This window comes from Alligator sinensis, unplaced genomic scaffold (assembly GCF_000455745.1).
Source record: "Alligator sinensis unplaced genomic scaffold, ASM45574v1 scaffold42_1, whole genome shotgun sequence".
Lineage (NCBI taxonomy): Eukaryota > Metazoa > Chordata > Crocodylia > Alligatoridae > Alligator > Alligator sinensis.
This window is the reverse complement of record NW_005842860.1, coordinates 285,634-297,772: the sequence shown is the minus strand read 5'-3', so window position 1 is coordinate 297,772 and position 12,139 is coordinate 285,634. Positions and strand designations below refer to the sequence as shown.

At 50.8% G+C, this 12,139-nt stretch overlaps 1 protein-coding gene across 2 annotated transcripts in view; it reads left to right on the top strand.

Moving 5' to 3' along the window:
• LOC102369765 overlaps positions 1-12,139 on the top strand; it is a 242,441-nt gene that overhangs the window by 114,686 nt on the left and 115,616 nt on the right. The window contains exon 1 of one of the 2 annotated variants that reach the window (XM_025191804.1): positions 7,610-7,665. The exons of the other annotated variant lie outside the window; for it this stretch is intronic. The gene's annotated coding sequence lies outside the window, so the exon portion shown is untranslated. Of the gene's footprint in view, positions 1-7,609; positions 7,666-12,139 lie in introns of those variants that run through there. 2 annotated transcript variants of the gene reach the window in all.

The following is a 12,139-nucleotide window of genomic DNA, read 5'->3' as shown; positions in this document are numbered from 1 at the left end:
CCGGGGTGGGGGGGGGGGGGGGGCGCACATCTCCCTGTGGCCGATCGCGGAGCCAGGGAGGCACGGGGATGCCCCTCAGTGCACTTCCCAGCAGACCTGGAAGTGGAGTGGAAGTACTTCTGGTCCATTTCTGGGTTCACCACTGAGCACGTGGAGGCCCCACACTCCTGTGGGATGCTCCATGCACCCCAGGATTGAGGTAGCCACGCCTGCTACCTCAAGGTATGTAGAAAAACTTTTAAAGCTGTGTCTATATCTGAATCGCTGATTCTCTGAATCAGCATTGAATCTTCAGATTCAGATTCGGCTGAATCGAATCTGGGACAGTGATCTAAATCTAGAAATTGAATCACTGTCCCTGATTTGGGCTGAATCCAAATCCAAATCGAATAGGGCCCACTTTGCACACCCCTATTGATTACCATGTTGAGTATCTGGGGGTTACCCAATAGTGAGTGCTAGTGCAATGTCCTAGAAGGATCTCTGGATGGAATGCTCTGCCCTCGATAGAAGCGGTTAAGTATAGGAACATAAGCCAACTGTTTTCTGCCACTGTTTTGCTCTGCAACCTTTGCCTGGTTACGTCACTGTTTACAGGTTCTCTATATACAAACATGACAGATAAAGTTCCTTACCTGCTTTTGTGGGTTTACTACTTAAATCTGTCCTCTTTAGGAGTCCATCTTAGATAATATTATGCAGCTATGGCTGGGAGCAGGTTGGAGGATGATGGAGAGGTCAGAAATCTCCCAGGTCCAGTGGGACAACAAGCCTGAGTGAGTGAATCAGCAGCAGGAGAAAGCCATGTGCTAGAGAAAATGTTTTCATCTGAGTCAGCTGTGAGCAAGTGTAGCAGCATCAGATGTAGCAGCATCATACAGTTCTCACCTGCTCCTTAGTTCCCACAAGCGATGTCTATGAGGGAAGGGAGGGGAGTGAGTGAGGGTTTTACGCAGCTGCCATTGCTAGAGAAAGGTGACAACACCTGGCAGTGGCTTGTGGCTAGTTTGGAGGAAGACTTTTTTTCTTGCTTCAGCCGTCTTTTTGGTCGTGTACTAGGGAGGGAGGCAGTGGAGACTTATAACATAAACCCCTGTATCATTACTGAAAGCACTCCAGCATGATCCCTGACTGATGCACTACCTGCCTGCTATCTGCTCTACTACTGTGTCCCATGTCACATGGAGGTGGGGACTGGGGCAAGACAAGTTCTATCTAAAGCAGAGAAAGGCAAAATATGGCCTGTAGGCTGGATCCGCCCCGCCAACTGATTGTATTCAGCCTGTGGGCAAGCACACAACAATTGATTGTATCCAGCCTGCAACTTCCCCTGTGGTGCTTCACATAGGGCTGAGTCCCACCCATTCCTGCCTGAGAGAGCTTGTGTCAGGCTCCTGCCCATACCTGCTGATGGCGCCAGCCCAGGGCCTGACCAGCATGTACAGATTCCCGGCAGGGCTGCTCCTGATGTGGCTTCAGTCACTTGGGTACTGCTTGGCTTTCCCCGCCTCCAGTGGCTCTTCCTCCTCCTTGTCTTGCCCCTGCTGTGCCACTATGGACATCAGGTAGCATGGGGAAGCAATGGTGGCTGTGGGGATGTGCTCTGGGCACCACAATCGCAGCCGGAGGGGGGCAGGAAGCTGCAGTTGGGAGGTTCCTGCCCGATTGCATGGGGCTTCAGCTCCAGCTTCTGGCCACCTTCCATCCACTTGGCCACCCACAGGTGGCTGCTCATTGAATTGGGCAGGTGGAATGGGTGGAAGGCAGCTGGGAGCTGCAACTGGAGCCCCCTGCGCTGGGGCAGGAGTCACCTGGCTGCAGATTCCCCTCAACCTGGCTGGGCATCTGCTGCTCAGTACATGTCCCCACAGCTTCCCTGTGCTACCTGATGCCCAAAGCAGTGCAGCAGGGCAGTAGAGGGTGCAGGGGGATGCATGTGCACCCCCTGAGAATACTAGTGCACCCCCTGACTGGCTGCGCTCACCACTTAGGCGATGGGCAGGGGGGCAGGTGGGAGCACCGGTGCCCCCCCCCCGCAAGCACTGGCCGATCGCTGTGATCACTGCAGCTGCTTCGGGGTGCTGTGGGCCACTTCTGGGAGTGGCTGCAGTGATTGGCTGGTGCTTGCTCCCAGAAGTGGCTGCAGTCACTGCCAGAAGAGGCTGCAGCAATCAGCTGTTGTGGTATTGGGGGGGGGAAGTGGGACTTGTACCCCGGTTTTCAGCATGGACAGGAAGGATGCCCCCCAGTCTGCATATGCTTCCCGGCTAAGGTGGCACCAGTCACCCATGCAGGATGAGAAGGACCCACAGGAGGCAGGGGAAGCTGAGCAATACTTGGGTGGCTGAGGCAGCAGCCCTGCCAGGAAGCTATATGCACTGGGTGTGGCCGAGTTGGGGGCAGGGCAGTACTGTCTGGCAGGTATGGGGCTGATGCTGGCCCCATACCTGGACTACCCCAGGTGGGAGCAGGTGGGGCTCAGCCTCACACACAATATCGCAGGGCCAGCCATGGTTTGGGTGGGGGGACCAGAATGCATCTGCACCGCACTGCCTGGGCTCGGTCTGTTGCATGTGGCCCCTGCTTCATCTCCCTCCCCTCACCCCTGGCTAGTAGGGCTGCGTGAAACTTTGGTAGCTGATTTGATTCAGGGACCAAATCTCTGAACCCAAATTGAATTGGGAGACCAAGTAAAAGCTCTGAATCAATTTGAAACATCCAAATCAATTCAGAAAATCTTCAGAAAAAAGATTCGGCTGATTCAGAGATTTGGCCATAGACTAAACAGGCAGCTGATAAGTGTGTTGGGGTTGGGGGAGCGGGGAAGGAAGGGATGTTGCGGAGGGAGGGATTGTGGTGGGGGCTGGGACAAGCTGCCCAGCCAGGGCAGGAGGCGTGTTACTTGGAGAGGGGGTTGGGGAGGCGCAGGATGAGGGCATGGCAGTGCTGGGAGTGGGGACTCTGCTCTGCTGCTGCTTGCCCAGCCGGGGCAGGCGCGGGGAGTGGGATGCAGGCATGGCTTGCTCCAGGGAGAAGGGGGCAAGCAGCAGCAGGGCTTAGCCCCTGCTCCCATGCTGCCATGCCTGCATCCTGTGCCTTCTCTCCTGGCTGGCAAGTGGCGGCAGGGCAGAGTCCCTGCTCCCAGCATTGATGTGAGTGTGGCAGTATTGGGAGCTGGGGCTCTGCCCTGCTGCTGCCCAGAGCACACTGCGCCTGCATTGCACCCACCTCCCCCATGCTGGCTGGGCAAGCGGCAACAGGGCAGAGCCCCTGCGGCTCCCCCACTGGGGCAGAGGCAGGCACAGCCAGAGGAGCTGTGGGAGAGACCCCCATGGCTGTCTTGCCCAGCCCCAGCCGGCCCAGCCTATAGGCACTTAAAAAAAAAAAAAAAAAAAAAAGAATGCACTCAGCAGTCACAGGGATGGCACTCAGGGCCTCTGGGTGCTGGTGGCAGAACCCCCCCCCCCAGCACGGGGCAGTGGGGAGCAGCGGGGAACATCCCCCCCCACCTGGCACCTGCATGGCAGCTGCCCCACGGCATGGGTGCAGTGTGGCTCAGCAAGGCGCCGTGTACTGCATGGAAGCTGGGTCCAATCTCTGTTGGGCTTTGGGTGACACGTGGGCTTTTCCCATGCCTCTCTTTGGCTGATCCAAATCACCGAATCTCTCCAAATCAGCACTGAATCTTCCGAAGTTGATTTGGCCAAATCGATTCAGGACAGTGATCCAAATCTCTGAATCGAATCGCTATCCTCCAGATCAGCTGAATCTGAATCTGAATTGAATACTTCTGTATTTGCACAGGCCTACTGGCTAGCTCCTAGCATGTGGACAGTCCCCACACACATACACCCTACACCAAGGCTGGGCAATTATTTGGGCTGGAGGGCCAAAATTTGAGTGAACTGCTGACCCCCACTCCTGCAACAGCTCACCAAAACTCCTTAAGTGGCCCTCTAGCCCAAATAATTGCCCACCCCTGGGCAAAAAGAACAAGGGTCCTTTTCCCCCCCCTTTTCCCCCCCCCCCCCTCCCCAAGTCCTCAGCACACAGCCAGGTTGGTGCCATGATGTATTCCCACGTACTGGCTCAGGCTACTTGGGTGCAGTTGGTGTGGCTCTTGCTCAACCTGGCTGGGAACTTGGGGTGGGGGAGGTGTAGTGCAGGGAGTAGGGCGATACAGAGTGCAGCACCAGACCAGCTGGTCCCAGATGACCCATGGCTCCTGACCTGGATGGAGCTTGTCCCCGGACCTCCTCCCCTGTGCCAAGTCCCTGGCTGCTGGGTCGGTGCTGCACTGTGTTTTTGTGCTCTGCTTCAGGCCACATGGGTGCAGCTGGCATGGCTTCTGCCTCACTTAGCTGTGTTCTGGGGACTCAGGGTCAGGCAGAAGCCATGCCAGCTGCTCCAGCTGTGCCCATGTGGCACAGCCCAAAGTGGCACACAGGAACACAGTGCGGCACCAGTGCCCATGCCCCTACCGGGTCTTGGCCTGGCAGAGCCCAGATAATCCATGGCTCCTGGTCTTCTTCCCCCTGCACCTCCTCCCCTGCCAATGGGGAGGCCTTACTTGATCTTTGACTCCGCAGGTGTAGGATTGGAGCAGTATGCAGACAGCCTCACTGGGTAGAAGCTTGGCCTTGGAGCCTATACTGGGGGCTGGGGGGCAGGACAGGGTGAGCTGGCTAGGGAGGAGAGAGGAGGGGAGTGGCTGCTGCTGCAGCCAGCTGGCATGAGGAAAGGAGAAGAGCAAGAGACACTGAAAGTAAGGGCAGCCAGGGGCTGGATACAATTCTCCTACAGAGATGGAGCCATGGGCCAGGTAAAAACATTTGGTGGACTAGATCCAGCCCCTGGGCTGTATTTTGCCCACCCCTGCCCTCCACGTATATACCACCACATACACCTCCCCCCCACAATATACAAAAGTAAGACTTTATTTTGAGTTAACATCCAATCGCCTCTATATACACTACTAAAATAAAAACCCCATAAATCAGGAAAAAAAGGTTTTTAAAAATTAAAATAAAATATAGTAGATATTTGATTTTTAGTATATGATTATTTATATCTATAATTTGTTAATTATCATATCATGTGTGTGGCCCTCGACAGCTCACCCAAACTTGTTAAGTGGCTCTTCAGCCAAAATAATTGCCCACCCCTGATCTAAAGGCTAAACTGTTCACAAGAAAAGAAGGAGAGATGCACCAAAGCATTTTCAAAGCATGAGGAGAATGACAATGCCCACACTTGCCCACACTTTAAAGCAGCTTTTAATTTAATGGGTGAGATCCTCAGTGCTCCTGACCTGTGCCAAAGTATGCCAAGCTGAGAAGGTCTGTTGATTTACCATCACCTCTTCAACCCCAACACTGCCAGGGGTAACTTAAGGCCGTTCATGTTTCCCTAGGGCAGGGCTTCCCAACCTCTTCCTTAGCATGACCCCATTTAAACACTGGAAGTTTAAATGATGCAGACAAGATCAACAAAGTAGGATCCATCCTTGTCATTAGTTTTACTGCTAGAGCTTGAATCAGAAACTTTTTGCAGAAAAACATCCATCTTAGATTTCTCCGTCATGTAAAACGCTCAGCCAGCCAGCATCAACATATTAATTTTATGTCAACTTCCTGTAATATACAAGTGCCTTGTGTCAGAGCTGCAACTGTCATGTATGGACAAATAACTGCCACCTGCTCTTCACACGCCATGGCTGAATGACGGATATTGGGCTGTATGTATGGCATATACCAGAGTGGGGCAGCAGGGAGAAGTGGCAGGAACAGACCAGGCAGGGGCAGTGAGCCACCTGGGACTCAAGCCAGGATGATTTGGACTGTGGCCCCAAATCCTTACCAACTGCTGCTCCAGAGTCTATCACAGGCACAAACTGCAGAGGAAAGTCAGGTGTACCTCAGTTCAGCTCTGGAATGAATCAGAATTTTTTTTCTTCAAACTTTTTCTAAGAAAAATGCAGATTTTTGTCAAAATTTTACAAACTGTCTCTTTTGATGATTATTTTTATGGGGGGGGAGTCCTGTTTGGGCATTTTTGGAATGAAAATGTTTACTTTTAGCGTGGAAAGGACTTTTTTCCAAATTATTTAAAAAATGTAAAACGTTTAAAGGCATTAAAAAGGCAAAACTAAATTTTTTTGGGGGGGGAGGGGAGCATGAGGGTGTGAGACAATATTTTTTCATAGAAAATCTTGAAATTTTCATTTGTAAGCCAGGTTTCTGAAATACCTGTATTTTCTTATGAAATGGAAAATCTGTCACTTTCCTAGTCTTGTTCCCCTATTGTGTGCTCTCCTTTGAGTTCAGGAATGTTCCAGACCATCCCTATCAAACTTTCCTGCTCTTTCCCATGTTCACTGGAAGAGAGCACCCAGAGACTCCCTATGCCTGAAGAAGGGTGATTTCGCCTAAAAGCTTGCAAAGAACTGTGTCCCAACTACTCAGCTGGTCTAATGAAAGATATCACATCTATGCAAAGAACCTTGCCTGAAAAGGATAGTGCATCTCTATTCTATTCAGGCTGATGGAGTCAATTCACTTAATGGCTCATTATTATATCTCTAATTTTTGCTAATCTCACTCCACTCCAGAGGTGTTAGCAGCTCTCTCTTGTTTTTAATGGTTTTGGTGTTCCACTATTAAAGCTATCTTTTCTACTGCAATTTTGTTTTCTGTTTGCCATTCCTGGTACTTTCTGTTTCACAGCCCTGCAGACTGTTTTTTGCCCTAGCTAAAATCTGTAACCCAGGTGTAGTAATATTTACTCAGATGTAGAAATGACTGACAGTAAAGTATTAAAGGTATTGTCAGGCTACTCAAGAAGACTTGGGTTTGTTTTATAAATCTGAATAAGTTATGTACATTTAATTAGAATGGCTACAGGAAAAAATATTACCATATCTTTTGATTATTTTGACTATTTTTCCATCATTTGGTGCAGTTTTTCTAAATTAGTGCACATTCCAAGTCTTCCAGTCCACTTCTGGGTCTGCCAGGGAACACTCTGAGGGCCCCCCGTATTGCCCTGGCCTGGCCATTGGCCACAGGGGGACCCCGGGTGCACCCCTAGACCCAGAGGCACCAGTCACTGAGCCATGGAGGCGCCCCCCAGCACGCTCCCTCGTGGACCCGGAAATGTTTCTGGTCTACTTCCCAGTCTGCTGCCGAGTGCACTGGGGAGCCCCTGTGCTTTCATGGGATGCTCCATCTGCCCCAGCACTGTAGCAATCATGAGCCCCTGCTACCTAGAGGAATGTAGAAAAAACATTTAAAGCTGTCTTTATGTCCTAATCGCTGAATCTGTCCAAATCTCTCCAAATCAATTTGGAGGGTTTCAATTTGATTTGGAGAGATTAAAGTGTCGTCTGGTTCAATTCGGATTTGGAGATTTGGTCACCGAGTCGGGCTTGTCGCAGAGCACTGAGGTGCCCTGCTCCTAGAAGGCAGAAACTGCTAGAGAAAAGCTCTAGCAGGGTATAAGGAGCCCAGCTGTGGGTTGCCAGGGCAACCAGGAGGTCAGCTGACTGTAAGGGGCAGGGCCTGGCTCTTATAAAGCCCGGGAGCTGAGGCCAGAGGCAGTTCCCTGCCAGCAGCCAAAGAGGCAGGAGTTTCCTAAGCCAGGATGCGGGAAGAAGCCTGACTGCAGGTACAGCTTATGGCAGCTCTAAGATGCTTGAGCAATGCTGTTATAGCCAGGCAGCTTATGTTTAAGTTATAGCCAGGAGGCTCGAGTTTGTGTTGCTGTTTATTACACCTGTGGTTTGGGTGAGGCTATAAGGGGTTGGAGGGCCCACCGGCGGGTTGGGGCCCCCAGCGCCAGTAAGGGCACTGAGTACAGGGTGCATAGACCCCAGCCCCAGAGAGGGGCGGTTGAGAAGCCCTAATGTGGCCGTGGCGAGACCCGGAGAGGGGGCGCTATGGAGAAGCCCTAGTGTGGGCATGGCGAGCCCCGGAGAGGGGGCACTACTGGGAAGCCCTAGTGTGGGCGCAGTGAGCCCCAGAGAAGGGGGCAGCACTGTGGAAGGCCCCAGAGAAGGGGGCGGCATTCTTGAGAAGGCCCAGAGTGGGTACAGAGGAGGCCCAGAGAGACGGGCGGCGGTACAGAGGCGGCCCAGAGAGACCGAAAAACGTCATCCCAATCGCGAGGCTTGGGGCATGGTATAAGGGGTGGTAGGAGCCACGCATAGCCCATAAGGCTAGGGTGCCCCAAAGCACCTATTTGCAGGACAAGACCCACGAGGAGTCCAGGAAATCACAGGGTCAGAATCAACAGAGGGAAGTGACCAAGAGGGCGTAAGGCAGCCTCCCAACTTTATCTAAACATCAAAGACGTGGCGGGCGAGAATCAGAGGGTGCCCTTGGGCCGACTTGGCATGGAAAAGGGGGCCTTAAGGAGATCATGACCCTCCAGTAGGACCCTGCCCGTGTCAGGGCTGAATCTCCACTAAATCAAATCGGGGACCAAAGCTTCGCACTGCCCTACTGGCTGGCTTGCACAACCTAGCATACAGAAAGCTCAACACCCGCCTGACACACATACCCCTTCACACTGCCCCACACCCCTCTGCACACATCCACCCCCTCCACACATGCAGTGTACAAGAGTAAGACTTTATTTGGAGCTGTTATGTAATTGTCTCTATAAACATGACTCAAGAAAACATAAATCAGGACAAACATTATTTTTTGAAATAAAATTAAAATATTTTATAGTAGATGTTTGATTTAGGTATATGATTTAACACATTATAGATTTTAATAAAAATGATATCTTCTGAAAGATTTTGTGTGTGTGTCCTTTGATGGCTCACCAAAATTCATTAAGTGGCCCTCCAGCAGAAATACTTGGCCACCACTGTCTTAAACTGAATAATATAGCAGTAGGTCCCTACCATGTTACCATATTTACTCAAATATAAGATTAGATTTTTTTCCCCCAATCAACATGGGGATGGGGGGGAAGCTGCTTGTCTTATATTCACGTATGAAGTGGAGAGGGGAGCTAGTGACTGCTGTGGCTCTGACTCTGGCTGTGAGCCCGTCAGGGCCAGAGTCACACTCACAGCAGCCCCCAGCCCCACCCCCACCATTTCTGCTCTTCACCTTCTGCTCCCCTCTTCCCTTCCCCCTTAGACAGGTGCAGCTTAGCCCCAGCTTAGGCTGGGGTCTCTCCTGGGTATGGAGCACATGAAAACTCCTTCCCCTGCTTGGCCAATCAGCAGCACTGACACTGCTGAATGGCCAGCAAGGGCTGAGTTTCCACTTGCTGTGCTCCAGGATGGAGCAGGCTAAACAGCATCTGACAGTAAAGGCTGGGAGGAGGGAGAAGAGGCGTAGACTGGGGAGCAGGTGGGGAAGAGGCAGAGATGGGGGAATAGGGGGAGGGGCAGAGGTTGTGGGAAGCTTTGGGGTGCAGGTAGCAGGAAGGCTGCAGGCAGAGGAAGTGGGTGGGGCAGAGGGCAAGCCCCCCCCCTGCTTTTCCTGCTGTTGCAATAGGGGGAATGGGATTCAAGGCAACCCTCCCATACTTAGATTTTATACCTGGAAAATTCTCACAAATTTATAAATTTTCCATATATAGAATCTTATTAGGGGGGGAGGGGGGTGTCTTGTATTCAGGTTTAAATAAAATTTCACGTGAAAAATATGTGTAGTGTTATATGTGAGGATGGACCACACCACCTGCACTCCCCTTTTCAAAATTCTAGATCTACCCATGCTTGTATGTCTGGGAAGTTCAGTGTTGTCCCTAGCCAACCCAATGATTCTGTCTATGACTTAACAATTGGATTACATGCTAGGACAAAGAGAAGAAAGAACACCCCCCCCCCACCAGTTTCCTCATTTGTTTCAAGTTAAGAAATCTATTTAATTAAAATGTGTCTGTATTAAAAGTGCCATTGGAAATTAGTGGGACTGTTAAATGACTTCCACAACAAACACTTGTTTAGGGAGCATGAGAGCTCATTCAGTCCTGTTCAAGCAGCTGAACAGTGTAGGATGCATATAGGATAAGGGATGCCAAACTCCATATGCAGGTCTGGTTGATGCTTTGGCTCTGAAGTATGGATATTTGCTTTGCATTATAAATGTTAGTAGTAAAAATGGTATGATACTGTAGCAGGAAGGCAGCATTAATGTGTCCCTGGTGGAGAAACCAAATGCTAAATTAATCATATCAAGCCATTGCAAGAGACTCTAGATAAATGCAATGCTAATTTATGCACATTGCCATTAGGAATCAGAGGAGGAGTTCCTACAATTTTCCTGAGACTCAAATATGAGTGGCGTAATGACCTTAATCCTTGAAGTCTACCATCACAACCAGCTCTAATTGGTATCCTAGCTGCAGTCATGGCAGAGAGGCCAAGGAGTAAAGACTTGAAGACTGAACTATTTTTCATTTACCCTTGAGGTTAGTCTTAATTGGTCAGAGTTTGCAGTGGCAGACTAAGACTTTTAAAGGGGCCTGAAAGAATTAGGCACCACCTTAGCTCCAGTTCTAATTTCATAGACATTTGGGCTGGAAGGGACCCTGGAGGATCATTGAGTCCAGCCCCCTGCCCCAAGGGCAGGAAGTCAGCAGGGATCATAGGATCCCAGCAAGATAAGCATCCAAATGTGTCTTGAAGGCATTCAAAGTGAGTACTTGAACCACCTCCAGTCTATCCCAAGCCTTGGGGGCTTGGACAGTGAAGAAGTTCTTTCTTATGTCTAGCCTGAATCGGTCACAGTGGAGTTTGTGACTGTTCGATCTTGTCATCCCTTGGGGGGCTCTGGTGAACAGACATTCCCCCAGATCCTGATGAGCACCCCTGATAAACGTATAGGTGGCCACCAGATCACCCCTGAGCCTGCGCTTTTCCAGGCTGAAGAGTCCCATGTCTCTCAGCCTCTCATCATAAGGTCTGTTTTCCTGACCTCTGATCATGTGCTTGGCTCTTCTCTGCACCCTCTCAAGCTTCTCCACATTCTTTTTGAATTGTGGAGCCCAAAACTGGATGCAGTACTCCAGCTGCAGCCTCACCAAGGCTGAGTACAGTGGGAGAATGACATCCCGGGATTTGCTTGAGAAGCATCTATGGATGCAAGCCAGCATTTTGCTCACTTTACTAGCTGCAGCATCACACTGAAGGCTCATGTTCATCTTGTGGTCAACCATGACTCCCAAGTCCCTTTCATCTGTAGTGCTAACCAGCATAGCACTACCGAGCCTATAAGGATGCTGCAGGTTTTTCCTCCCAAGGTGGAGAACCTTGCATTTTTCGGTGTTGAACACCATCAGGTTCTCATCCGCCCATTTCATGAGTCTGTCCAGATCTGCCTGGATCACCCTCCTATCCTCAGGTGTGGATGCTTTACCCCAGAGTTTGGTGTCATTGGCAAACTTGGCCAGTCCGCTTCTGACACCAATGTCTACATCACTGATGAAGATGTTAAATAGTATAGGCCCTAGGACAAAGCCTTGAGGGACCCCACTGGTCACAGTGTACCAAGACGATTGGTTCCCGTTGACCACCACCTTCTGGGTCCTACTGCGGAGCCAGTTCCCCAGCCAGTGGATCCTGGTGACATCAAGGCCGCAGTTAACCAGTTTCGCCAAGAGGTGAACATGGGATACCAGATCGAAGGTTTTTTTAAAATCAAGATATACAACGTTGATCTCTTCCCCCTTGTCCAGGTGATAAGTCACCTGGTCATAAAAGGAAATGAGATTGGTCAAGCAAGACCTACCCACAACAAACCCATGCTGGGTACCCCTCAGGATATTGCCATCAGCTAGCTTGTATAAGATGGCCTCTTTGATAATCTTTTCCAAGACCTTCCCCAGGATAGAGGTCAGGCTGCTGGGTCTGTAGTTTGCCGGATCTACTTTCCTCCCTTTCTTGAAGACAGGCACCACATTGGCCCTCTTCCAATCATTAGGTACTTCACCAGAGTGCCAAGAGCTCTCAAAGATCTGTGCCAGGGGCTGAGCTATGATGCTTGCCAGCTCCCTGAGTACCCTAGATGTAACCCATCAGGGCCGGCTGACTTGAAGGTATCAAGCCTGTCAAGGTTTTCCTTCATGAGGTCAGCTTTGATGGAGAGTGTGGCGGGCCAGGAGGGGGGGGCCCTGC